Source organism: Anomalospiza imberbis, chromosome Z (genome assembly GCF_031753505.1).
Source record: "Anomalospiza imberbis isolate Cuckoo-Finch-1a 21T00152 chromosome Z, ASM3175350v1, whole genome shotgun sequence".
NCBI lineage: Eukaryota > Metazoa > Chordata > Aves > Passeriformes > Viduidae > Anomalospiza > Anomalospiza imberbis.
The window spans coordinates 7,886,697-7,898,537 of NC_089721.1; positions in this window are offsets into that span (position 1 = coordinate 7,886,697).

The window sequence follows — 11,841 nt, forward strand, 5'->3', positions numbered from 1 at the left end:
TTTACAGACAGGCTCCCTGTTGGAAATTAGGAAATTAGGAGAGACTGGGATGTGATTAGCGGTTCTTTGATGAGTGCCCAACAAGCTGTCAGCTCTCCCGAAAAAATCAGTGAGGTGGCGGCTGTTCTACTGAAGGCTGGTCCTCCTTCGGAGGATGCAATCCTCGGGCTCCGGCTTGCTCCTGGCTGCGGCACCGGCAGCACAGCGAGGAGAGTGGGAAGAGGGGAGTGATTCTTGTTCCCAGCACTCCTGAGCCACTGCTTAAAATCATTTAACGCCGAATAAATTATGGTGTAATTTAGTTGCATAGCATTTCATGCTCAATTAGTGCCACTTTAGAGGGAGGCAGTTCTCCATGGAGGATGAAGCTCGGGAATTTCACTTCGCACTGGGGTGGGGTGGGGGAAAATGTATCTTTTAAAGATAAACGGGTAACCACGGCAACAACACAACTCCAGGAGAAGCCAGGAAGAGAGGAGCGGCTGGAAAGGAGGGAAAGGTAGATAAGGGACATGCTGGCAATAGGTCTTACTTAGGAAGCAGATATATCTGTGGGAGGAATGGTGCTGCTGGCTGCTGCATTCCGAGCTTCTGTAGGAGACCACCAGTTTGGAAAGGGTGCTCCAACCTGGAGACGTGGTCACCCCTGGAGAAAGCAGACCCAAGAGGCTGGGACAGTGAGCAAGGGAAGGTGAAAAAAGTCAGGAAGTCCCTACGGCCAACATCCCATGGGATAAAACTATTGGGAAAACCTAAGTGGGCTGGTGGTCAAACCAGAGCTTGGAGAGCACTGCTGGAGGTGGGCTCACAGCCGCGGAGGTGCAACAGCCACCTGTGACTTCCATCCATCGCGATGCTGGGGCACGGGTGTGGACATCAGTCTAGGATGTCCAGGATCCCTGGGAACCCCTTCTCCTCCTGCCCATCTCCCTCACCATCAGCACTCGACCAGGTGAGATGAGAGCCATCCAGGGGTCCAGCCATGGGAGCAGGACACAGGAGTTTGGGGCTGGACACTGTGAGGAGGATGCACATACCTCCTCCCAGCCTGTGAGTCTGGACATCCTGAGTTCCCAGGGCTACAGAGGGCACCCAGCAGCACCGTCTGAATGACATCAACACAGTGGGGGTGTAACAGCAGTGCTGGGACTGTCCCAGCTTGGCACAGCTCTAAGAAGACGGCTCCTCAACAGGACATTTCTCTTCAAGCTCAGAGTCTTGCTAGGTATGAATTGAGCAACCATGTCCTCACCCCGTGCCTAAGGATGCAATTCCCCAAGCTAATACATCTAAGAGACAGAAAGCATCTCCTGATGTTCAGATGAAATTTTTCTTGCCTGATTTCATACCCTTCCTCTCAGTGAAACTACCAGGAGACCCTTAATACCCTCCCTCCTCCTCCCAAGTTCTTGTAAGCAGGCAAGTCCCCCTTTTACTGCTGCTCCAGGCCTTTCCCCACAGACTTTTCATCACTTTTGCCAATTTCTGGAGTGTCTTTGCATTTCCAGCAACTTTATGGTGTCCAGGAAATCACACAAGCACTGTTCCCAGGAAGGAGGTCTGATCCAGATGGGTCCTGCCTCCAGATGTCTCCTTGCACAAGACTTGTGTGTGAGCAGCGGCATGTTCAGCTGGCTCCCTCGCAGAGTGCAAGGGCAGGGTCAAGCCTTACCCGTGCTCTTGGCCTTACCTTTGCTGTTAACTTAAATAATAGCAGCAAAAACAACCTTCAGCCTCTCTCCTCTACCTTGGCTTCCCCCCCAAGTCCCCAGAGCCCACTTCTCCCTCTGGTAGCATCTAAGCTCCTCCTGCAGCATTAAATCAGGGTGTATTTAGCACTAGGTAGAGCGAGCAGAAACCTCTCAGGAGGTGAATTCGAGGTACCTGATATCAGGTTGTCTCAACTTACAAGAAGAAGAGGCTGTGCTATTGAAAAGGATGCGATCTTCACAACTGGGGGAAAAAAAATTACTAGCACAGAGAAGAAGAAAGTCTCTCCTTAAAGAGAGCACAGCATAAGTTTCCTTCCTTAATAGGCTCCTGCAGTTCTAGGAATAAAACAGGAACTGTCCTATCGAGATCTTAACCACAGGTATGGAAAATGCATGGGGAGCCACGGGCTGTGCTTTGAAATGACAGACAGCTGTGTGGGATAAATGAAAACGCTGGTATAGCAAACAGGATGAAAACAAGTACTTGCACAATATCCAGAATGGACAAAAGATGATGAATGCAGACCTGTAATTAAGAGTGTAAAGGGAACATGGCAGCATTTGTGGAATTGAAAGGAATGAGATACAACATAAGGTATTTAAACATCCTCTTCCAAGTAAGCCTGGAAGAAAACCACAGGTCATCTGTCATGACCCCCTTTGCAGCGCAGCCCTCTTGTGTGAAGCAGGGAGCTGCATCTGGTTTCTACTGAACGGTGTCCAGTATTTGACTGGAGCATCTTACAGAAAATCATCCCTTTTTAGATGTGAAGAAATTGCCACATCCCAGAAATCACCACATCCCTGGGATTTTGACTGAATGTCTGGTCACATTTTCTGCTGAAAATGTGGGCCTTACTTTTCACTGGAATTTGTCTGACCTTAATTTCCAGTTGTTGCCTCTTTTGTTCCTTTCCCCATGTGATTGAAGAGCCTTTCACACCTTGTATTTTCTTCCTGGGAAGGTACTTACACATTGCAATCAGTTAAATCTCAATCTTTTTGATGAGCTAAACAGATCAAGAATTTTCAATCTCTCCTTGCAACGCTGATTTTCTTCCAGCTCCACAGTTTTTTTGTGACTCTTTCCTGCACTGTCTCCCACTTGCTCAACTTTCATCATCTCATTTTCCTTCCCTCATCTTTCTCCCCAAGAGTTTTGCTCATAATTCCCTTGAAACATGGAAAATTAGTCTTTCTGAAGTATTGAGTGTGTGTGTGTGTGTGTGTGTGTGTGTTTTCCTAGCCAGGACCATGCTCCAAAAGATGACATAAATGAAATAAAATTACAATTGCTGGTATTAAGCAATCACCAATTTCCAAAAGCAGAGATCTCACGGATCACTTCATGCTTGCTATTTTTCCTGACGCATCAATTACTGACACAGCGTTCCTTTGAACGGGTGCAATATCTCTGGTGTTGGGATAGACAGCATCTCTGATTTTAAGCACTTGCCTGAAGGTTTCTTGGAGGGGCACAGCATCTTGAAGGGAGCATCTAGTTATGGAGACATAGCTGCCAATTTGTATGGCCCATTGTCTGTAGTACCCTTCCCGGCTCAAAAATGAGGATCTCGGGGCGGGGTGGGGGGTTAGAGAATGGAATTTGACCCAAACTTTCTCTCCTTCAGTTATCTCACAGCATTCATCTTATGCTTCCAGCCTGGGCTCCTTTCCTAGTTTCCTTTCAGCCCCTTTCCCACCTCACTGCCCAATGTACCCCTTGATCTTGATAACAAAATGCAAGAAGCTATGCAGGGTCAACCCTCGTACTGCAAATTCCTTCTCTTGGCTCCGTCTAGGGAATTGTGCTGTTCAGTATCAACCCGGGATGTTATTAATGTGTTGTTTACTTCTCCGTCCCTATCATTAATAAAGATGTTAAACTAGACCAGCTCTAACATCGATCCCTGTGGCACCTTCTGGAAACCTTCCTCCCCATGCAGACCCCTGTAGTTTATCACGGCTCTGTGTTTACACACCTCTTAGCCAATTTTCCATCAGGTGTCCCAGCTTGTATCCACTTCAATTCAAATTCATTTGCCAGGTACAGTTTTGCAAGGCACTCTATCAAATACTTTATTAAAGGTGGCCTCTAGGTACTTGCATTTTTCTTCCCTTGATACAAATGGCTCCATTTGAAGAGATAAGACGCAGACTGGAATACATATTTGGAAGAAGATAGGGCCACGTTTCATATCCAGGCGGTGGTTATCAGCATGAGTGTTTAAGTTTGGGGGTGTTGCTAATTGAAATTGTCTGTAATTTTCGAAGCCAGGGGTTTGATTCTGGTCACCTTTCCTTGGTGTGAATGTGTTTGTTTTATTTTGTCCAAAACACAACTGCTGATTTTTAAGAAGCTGCCGAATAACAGATCTGTGAGAGGTTTCCAAAGGGCTCCATGGCATTCATTTAGGTGTATATCCTGGAAAAACCCAATTTGGGAAAAAAAAAAAAAAACCAAAAAAAAACAAACTACTTTGGGAAGACTAGCACTCCTGGAAAATTTGGACCAAATCTAGCAAAGAAGGGCTTGGGAGGGGATACCTGACCAGGGCAGTGTTACAACCTGAACGTTTTCAACATAAATTCCAATTGTTTGGTTTCCAGATTGAAGCATCTATGTGGGCAGTGGGAAGAAACCATGGACTTGCCGTGTGGATGGGCTTGAGACTTTTGTGTCTCCATGTCCTTTGTCTGGAAGCAAAGAGCCCTGGTCCCTGCCCATGGGGGTCACAGTCAGGTCTTACAGACTGCTGGCCTGGGAGAGAGTCTCCAAACCTGTGTGATTTTCCCCCAAGCCCAAAAGGGCTATGGATTGCAGGGGGAATAGTACCAGGACAAACCTTGCAGGGTCTGCAGTCGATAAGCATCACAGCAGGTCAGAGAGGGATCACATTCCCATTGCCCTACTTCATCTTTTCCCTCTCCTTCCAGTCAGGCTCTCCATTACAAAATGTACAAGTCAGGCAGAACAGCCCATCTCCCCTCATTCGTGTGCGTGCTTGTGTGTGTGTGTGTGCGCAATCATTTTTCTCTTCTGTCAGAAGACAAAGCTGGCTTGTAAAAAACCCATTAATCTAAACCTATGCCTCGTGCTCCTTTTCTGCTGTGCAGGACTCCAGAGGAAGTGCTGAACGAGACATTCTGCTGTGCTAATGCCTCCTAATCTTCCCCTCTACCCTGATAGTCTCCAGCAAACCCTTGCTGAGTTCTGGGGCTATATGTCTTCACGGCTGCTCACCAGGGGCATCATTAGGAAAGGGCTCTTAAATGGCTTGACATTCATGGCTTCCCAGAGGAATGGAGCTGCTGACAGATCTCTCCATTTGGAATATGAAATCTATTTGTTCAGATGCATAATGACCGATTTGTCTTCTCAGAGGAGCTGCTGCTGAGTCCTGGGACTCAGTTATGGTGCTGCAGGCCAGCAGCTGCATGCTGAGACCACAGCAGAGCCCGCCCTAAGTGATACTGATTAGAGGAGGGGGAAAAAACAGTCCTGAGGGGGCACAGGTTGTAGGAGAATTACAGTCTGGGGATGGAGAAGGTCTGGAGAAAGAGGGCCCTGCAGGGATCCAAGCCAGACAGTGTGCTGGAGCTCACTGAAGCTGGAGGGGAAAGAAAGGCAGCAGAGCTGTCCTGGAGGAGATGCTGGGTTGTGGTGCCATCTCCTGTAAGGAGCCTTGACTGTGGCCTCATTTTCTTGTTTGCAAGCAACACCTGGGCACTCAACCTACACTGCACCAGTCCTGACACCAGGTGAGAATAGATACTGCTGGTTCTTCTGTTGCTGGTCAGAGCACTGTGGAGAGCAAAGTGGAACAGCAAAGCAGCATCACAGTGCACTATTAGGGGCACAGTACTTCCATATCTCAGGCTTCACCAGGAAAGGTCACACCTTCCTTTCCTGTTTCATCCCCTCAAAGCCTTGAGCAGTTTCAGAGAAATGAAGGAAGCTGTGGGGCAAGGAAGGAGCAGAAATTCCTGACAGGAAAACAGAGAAGTGATATCAGAACCCAGAAGGGGTTGAGGAGACAGAGAAGGTCACAGAATCGCAGAATCAGAGAACGCTGGTGCTGGAAGGGACTTCTGGAAATCATCTAGTTTGACCTCCCTGCTAGAGCAGGTCATTGCTTTTGGGGTAATGCAGTCAAGAATAAAAGAAGGACACAAAAAGGGCAGATGTTAGAAAAGCTTCACCTGAAACAGGGGAGAATCAGATCCCTGGAGAAGCAATCTGGAAACAAGACTCGTTCTGCAAGTGAGCTGCATGGATCCAGCATTCCAACTGCCTTGTAGTGGGAGCTGCTGGCAGGTTGTAGGTTCTGTTTCCTGAGGGATAAGGGCAGAAGCTGCCTAGGGCACGGAGAGCTTCATCCTAGCCTTCACCAAGGGTCCAGCTATGTCTTAGGACCTCCTTCCCTGACACCCTCCTATGGCAGCTGAATCAAGGCACTGACCTCTACCACTAAGATGTGGAATTTTTGCTCCTAGGGGAATCCCAACATTTCAGTGTCTGCTTGTTTTTCCCAAAAGGGATGGAACAGTTGCCATTTCGAAATTTTCCACAGAGCGATAATTAAACAAACAAACAAACAAAATCAGTAACAACAGAAAATTTGGACAGCAGCAAAATGTTTTGATGCTGTTAGAAGGTCTGGCAGAGTTGAACTTATGTGGTGTAGGAATATGCAGACTGAGGGGATATGGAAAGCTGATAAAAAATTATTCGCAGGTCTCAGCTCCCCTCTAACCCCCTGACTTGGCATCAGCAAGTCAGAAGAGAAAAAGGCATCTCAGGACAATGCAGTACCTGCTACTTCAATGCCAAAATGTCTGTACTTGGTCTGCCTCCCAGCTTCCACCACGGATGAATTCTTTTTCAAAGCAGGAAGCAGCTGAAGATGCCTGGGCTTGTCCTGTGCCAATGGGAGGGCTTCCCAGGCACACAGAGCCCTGACTGCTGCAAATGCTCCCAAGCCAGCTGCCTGCTAAATCAGAAGCTCGATAATTGAATCAGAAGAACAGGAAGGAAAAGTCACATCTCTGCTCCGCTGTGCCCCATCAACAGACTAGTTGGCTATCTGGAGCTTGGGGCTCTTCCAGGGAGCCCTTGGCAGCACTGCTCTGCACTGGACTGTTTGCCTCTGTAATTACAAACAGCACCAAGGAGATGCCTGGTGTGTTCAGGGCCACCTTTCATGCTAGGATTTCTCTGTTTGCATTGGGTTATCAGTGTACCATGAACTTCTGGGCGTGCAAATCAGGATAGGTGCCAGCTGGGGAGCAGAGAAGGAGAGAGCTGCAGAGAATGCCGGGCCCCTGGAGGTTCCCAGAAGACAAGCCCAGGTCTAGCACTTGTCCTGGTCACTGTAGTTAGATGAAGGGTCACTAAGGTGGTGTTTCAGTAGCTTCCTGAGGCATCACTGGGTGTGCAGCCAGGTTGGATATAGAGCTGGAGGAGATGAACATACTCTGTGGTTGGGGTAGGGGTTGTGTGGTCTGGTTCAAAATCAAACCAGCCTGGAACGTATAATGTCCATCAATATCTCCCATGGATCCACAGACCAATTTACCACCTGGACTTCTGTTTTCCTCCTTATCCTGCTGTCAGATTAAGAGGAGAATGCTGGTGTTACTTCACATGCACCCCCTGTGCTGCTGCATAGCTGTGGAAGGAGCCCTGGAGCAGGCAACAAGAGGCTGTGTGGCAAAGGCAGCTCCAGCAGGGAGCAGAGGATAAAGGAGCAGGAAGCACAACTCAGCCAAGGCACCCAAAATGCCCCTATTGATTGCAAACAGCTCTGTGTTGGGAGTGCTGTCCGGATGTAGAAACGCAGGCAGCACACAGACTGAGTGCTTGCTTTTGGCCAGAGAGAAGGGAGTAGGAGCTCTGCTCCAGCCAGACCCAAACTCAGACTTAGAGCCACGCCCATTCCAAGACGAGCCATGGTGACTGGTTGTACAGCCTGGCCTGGCCTGTGTGGACAGAGGTGTACGTGGGATGCCCTGGTAATGTGCTGGGAGCACGTGTGCCAACATTCACCCAGGCCTGGCTGAACCGTGGGAAGCTGGCACCCTGCAATCAGACTCCTGCAAGTCTGAGTCCCCAGACAGAGTCTGAAGCAGGATTCAAATGAGGCCCAGATGACTGTGAGAGGAAGGAGAGTGGCTTTCTCAAATGGTACAGAGAAGTATTATTCCCAATACTGCAGCAGAAACATCAATGTTCCTGGGACTGAAGCAGTTTCTATGCATGTGGATGGATGAGGAGGCAGCCTTGTCGTGTGTCTTGGAGGTGTTGGAGCAGCTCTGTGAGTGGCAAAAGAGTTCTCAGGCACTGTTGTCCAGGGACTGCAGACTTAGCTCCTGAGTGTGTAAAACCATGGGTGTCCTAACAGTCCTTGTGTGTTTGAAGGCTCTGCTGGAGAAAGGCTGCCTCCTCCATCAGCGACTCACTGCAAAAGAGTGACTTAGCACCCAAAACAACCCAGGGATCAAAAGCCTTCCTTAGCAGGCTTGTCCCTGTTGCATGAGGGTGAGAAAACAAACAGCATGTCAGACAGATGTTAGCTAATGAACTGGAAGGTGCCCAGGGTGCAGCATCCAGCTGGAGTCACACCAGAAGATCTGTGCAAGTGTGATAAAGCCCGGCTGTAGACATTTGGTGGGCAGGCTGCGAAATGCAGCTTTGAGGCATTTCAAAACCAAGTGAATTTATTTCATCCTAGTTGTCCCTTACAGGCTGCTCAGACATTACAATCTTACCTGGTTGGTGTCAAAGTTCATTCTGGGGCAGTTTACTTGTGGAGGGAGAGTTGGAGGTTGTGCTTCTTTGGGTTTTTAGCCCTCTCTCCCTGCAGCTCTGCTCCCCAGCACTGTGGTATACCACTGTATCTTTTTGGCAGGCTGTTACCTAGATCCTGGTGCCAGAGGTGAGCACAACTGCCCATGGAGCTTGCCTTCCTAAAGGCATTCCTGAAGGAGGTGGCCTGGCTGCCCTGCAAGGGGTCTGCTGCCTTCTTACCTTTGTCCTGATCTGTTGGATGGTTTCAGACCTGGCTGGCATTCTCACAACAAGCTTTATTGTCTCTCTCAAAGTGAAGTGTTTTCAGACAGATAATGGAGGGTTTTTTGTACGTGGAGCTTGGAAAACTTGCACTGAGCTCCTCATGTAACTATGGGAAAAGAGATGAGAATAAACAGATACCTGTGGTCATTTGGAGTCCTGATATGTGGCTCAGGTAGTCAGGGCTCTGCCCTCTGACTGGCTCCAGCCATGTCCCTGCTGGAGGCATGTAAGCCCTGAGCGAATACAGAGTACTGTGTTCCTTGAGCTCCAGCTCTTCCAAAGACCTTCTGTGTCACTGCCATCAGAGACAAAGACAGGTCCCACTCATGTGGTTTTACTGTTCAGTCTGAAGTCTCCTCAGGTGGAAGAGTCTCTTCATCCTCACTAAGGAGCAGCTGCAAAGGGTTATAACAGGCCAGGAGCAGAACAAAGCCAAAAGCCTGTTTGAATCTTCTATCTCCCTATGCCCTGGGGGGCTGCATTGCACCCAACACTGCTCCACAGAGACAGTTCCCAGCTGGGGGGCAGGGTAGCTGTGGGGGCTGAAGGGGGATGCTTGGTGGGGATGAAGACCTCCTTGACATGCTCCAGTTTCTCCACAAACAAATGGGGCAGTGGTACACCTCAGTGATCCCACTGATCGTCAGATATAAAACCATCACAGCCCTGTTTTGTCCTCTCTACTCCATAGAAAGCAGCTACCACGGTGGTACAGACACCTCATCATCACTGCAGGCCTGCATGGATGTATTCATTTTGTCTCTCTCCCTGTTGTCCTCCATCAGGGCACTTCCAGGTACTCAAGAGCATCAGCATCCCAGGACCACCTTGCAGTGTTCAGCCCTGCTCCTGCAGAGGCACAGTGCATTTGCAGACCTGGCTCCACACTGTGCAGCATTTATTGCTCAAGGAGCAGAGCCAAGCTGCAAAATAAATGTCTGGCTCCTTTACTGCTGGTTTCTAGCAATGAAAGAGTGTCATAAACTTTATGCAAACTCCCAGGTGATAGCTGCAGAGTGGAGGGACATATTTGCTATATTTTTAATTTCCCCTCTTTGATGTGGCATGTTGTTTCCACTTTAACTGTGGTAGAAGGGACATCTGTATGGAGGATGGCTCTTTTCTCACTTTGCTGCCCTTTAGCAGCTTCTATTGCCTTTCCCCATCTGAGCTCCCTGTGCAGAGTGATTTATCACTGGGTAGAGAGTCAGGCCAGGGACTGACAGGGAAAAGCCTGATGGAAGACCTGTGTGACTGTCATGAACTGGCATCTGAAGCCTGCCAGACACGGTGTCCAGATCTGTTCCCCTGCAGATGCAGGGGACGTTGTGTAAAACACTGGTTTTGCAGATGGCAAAAGTGTAAGTGTCACATTTGTGTTACAGGACAGAGACAAAGCCCATCTCTTGTCTCAGTAGTCACTGGAGAGGACTGGGTTCGTGGCTCTGGTTTGCAGCCTGGCAGTGCCAGCAGCCAGGAGGAGGGAACAGCGTGGTACATTCTGCAATAGGGTTATTGCTGCAGCTGCTTTTGCTCCCCAAACCTACACTTTGTGTGCATGCCCTGCAACAGGCAGCACCAACCCATGCTCCCACACACCAGAAATGGTGTTTAAAGGCTCAGTATAATTTTCACCATGACTCCTCCCCAGCTCATCCCTCCACAGAGGTGTGCCAAGCTACTCTGTCCAGCAGCACTTCTGCCTCTCTTGTGTGTTCCCAGCCACACAGGGGCTTTTTGTCTTTGCTCATTTGGTTGTTCAGCACAATGAGGCTTACAGGAACATCACAACCAACCTTCCTCAACCAGGCAATTCTCAAACACCCCCAGCTGCTGCAGGGCTGTTGATGGATGCATGCAATGCCTGGATCTGCAAGGGTCCTGCCAGCTGAAATCACTTGTATTTTAAGACACCACTCCAGTGACCCCCTGGAGCAGGAGGGCTTGAGTGCCCACAGTCCCTGGGACCCAGTAGAAGCCTCCAGCATGAAGTCTGTGTGCAGCCCAAGTGCTTTTATCTCCATTAAGAGTGACCTCCAGAGTGACAGTTCAGAGGAAGGGGCTGCTCTTCACCCTGGGAATGAAACACCAGAGGACAGCTTGCCCTCCTGCTTCCCCTGTGGGCACTGGGAGATCACTCAGCCTGAGCCAGAGCATGTGTGAAGGAAGCTCTTGTGGGGGCTTTGTGTGGTTTTTTGTGCTTCCCTCACAGTACTCTTGGATAGCTCTCACCTGCTTTTGTTCTCTAGGATCTTCATGCTTCTGTGGTCCCTTTTGTTCGCTGAGTTCTTGTTCTCCTCCTCCCACTCTGGACTTACATGCCAAATGGATTTTGATTGCCTTTAGCCAGAGACCAACCTCTGTTCTCTCTCATTAGAAGCAATATTTGTTGTACCAGGACTTGAATGACCCCAGCGCAGAGAACTACAGAACAATCCCTTTTGCTGCTATGCAGAAGACAAATATTTACTGGTACAAAACACTTTGGATGGTGTTATAGGGAAGATTTCTTCACACTTCAAGCATGCAACAAAACTGACACACCTTTCCACCTAGTCACATGTACCCTGACATCTGCTCTATCAGTAAAGTTGTAAAACAATGGTTTTATTTTACAGGGAGAAAAATTATTAAAAGTCTGCCTTTTGTTTTCTTTGCTTATTTTTTCATCTTTTTTTTTTTTTTCCTGTCTCTTGAACTGGAATGAAACCAAGTTTCTTAATTTTATTTTAAATGTATTTATAGGTTGTGGGAAAAGAAATGAAAAAAGCAGTGCTCAAAACTGGCCAACTGCCAATGACCACTTCTTGGTGCAGGAGGGATGAAATGGGTCTCAGCCAGGCTGATTCCCCCTTGCCTACCCTGAGTGCTCCGACTTCTGTGCTGTTGGCTACTTTGCATCACTGATTTTCATTAAAAGTCTAATCAAGGACCTGTTGAATTTTTCCATCAAGAATTTAATCAAAATCTATTCATTACCATTACATATTTTGTTTTAAATTTCTTTCCCTTTTTTTTCCCTGAAGTGAAGGACAATGTCATTTGCAAGTACAC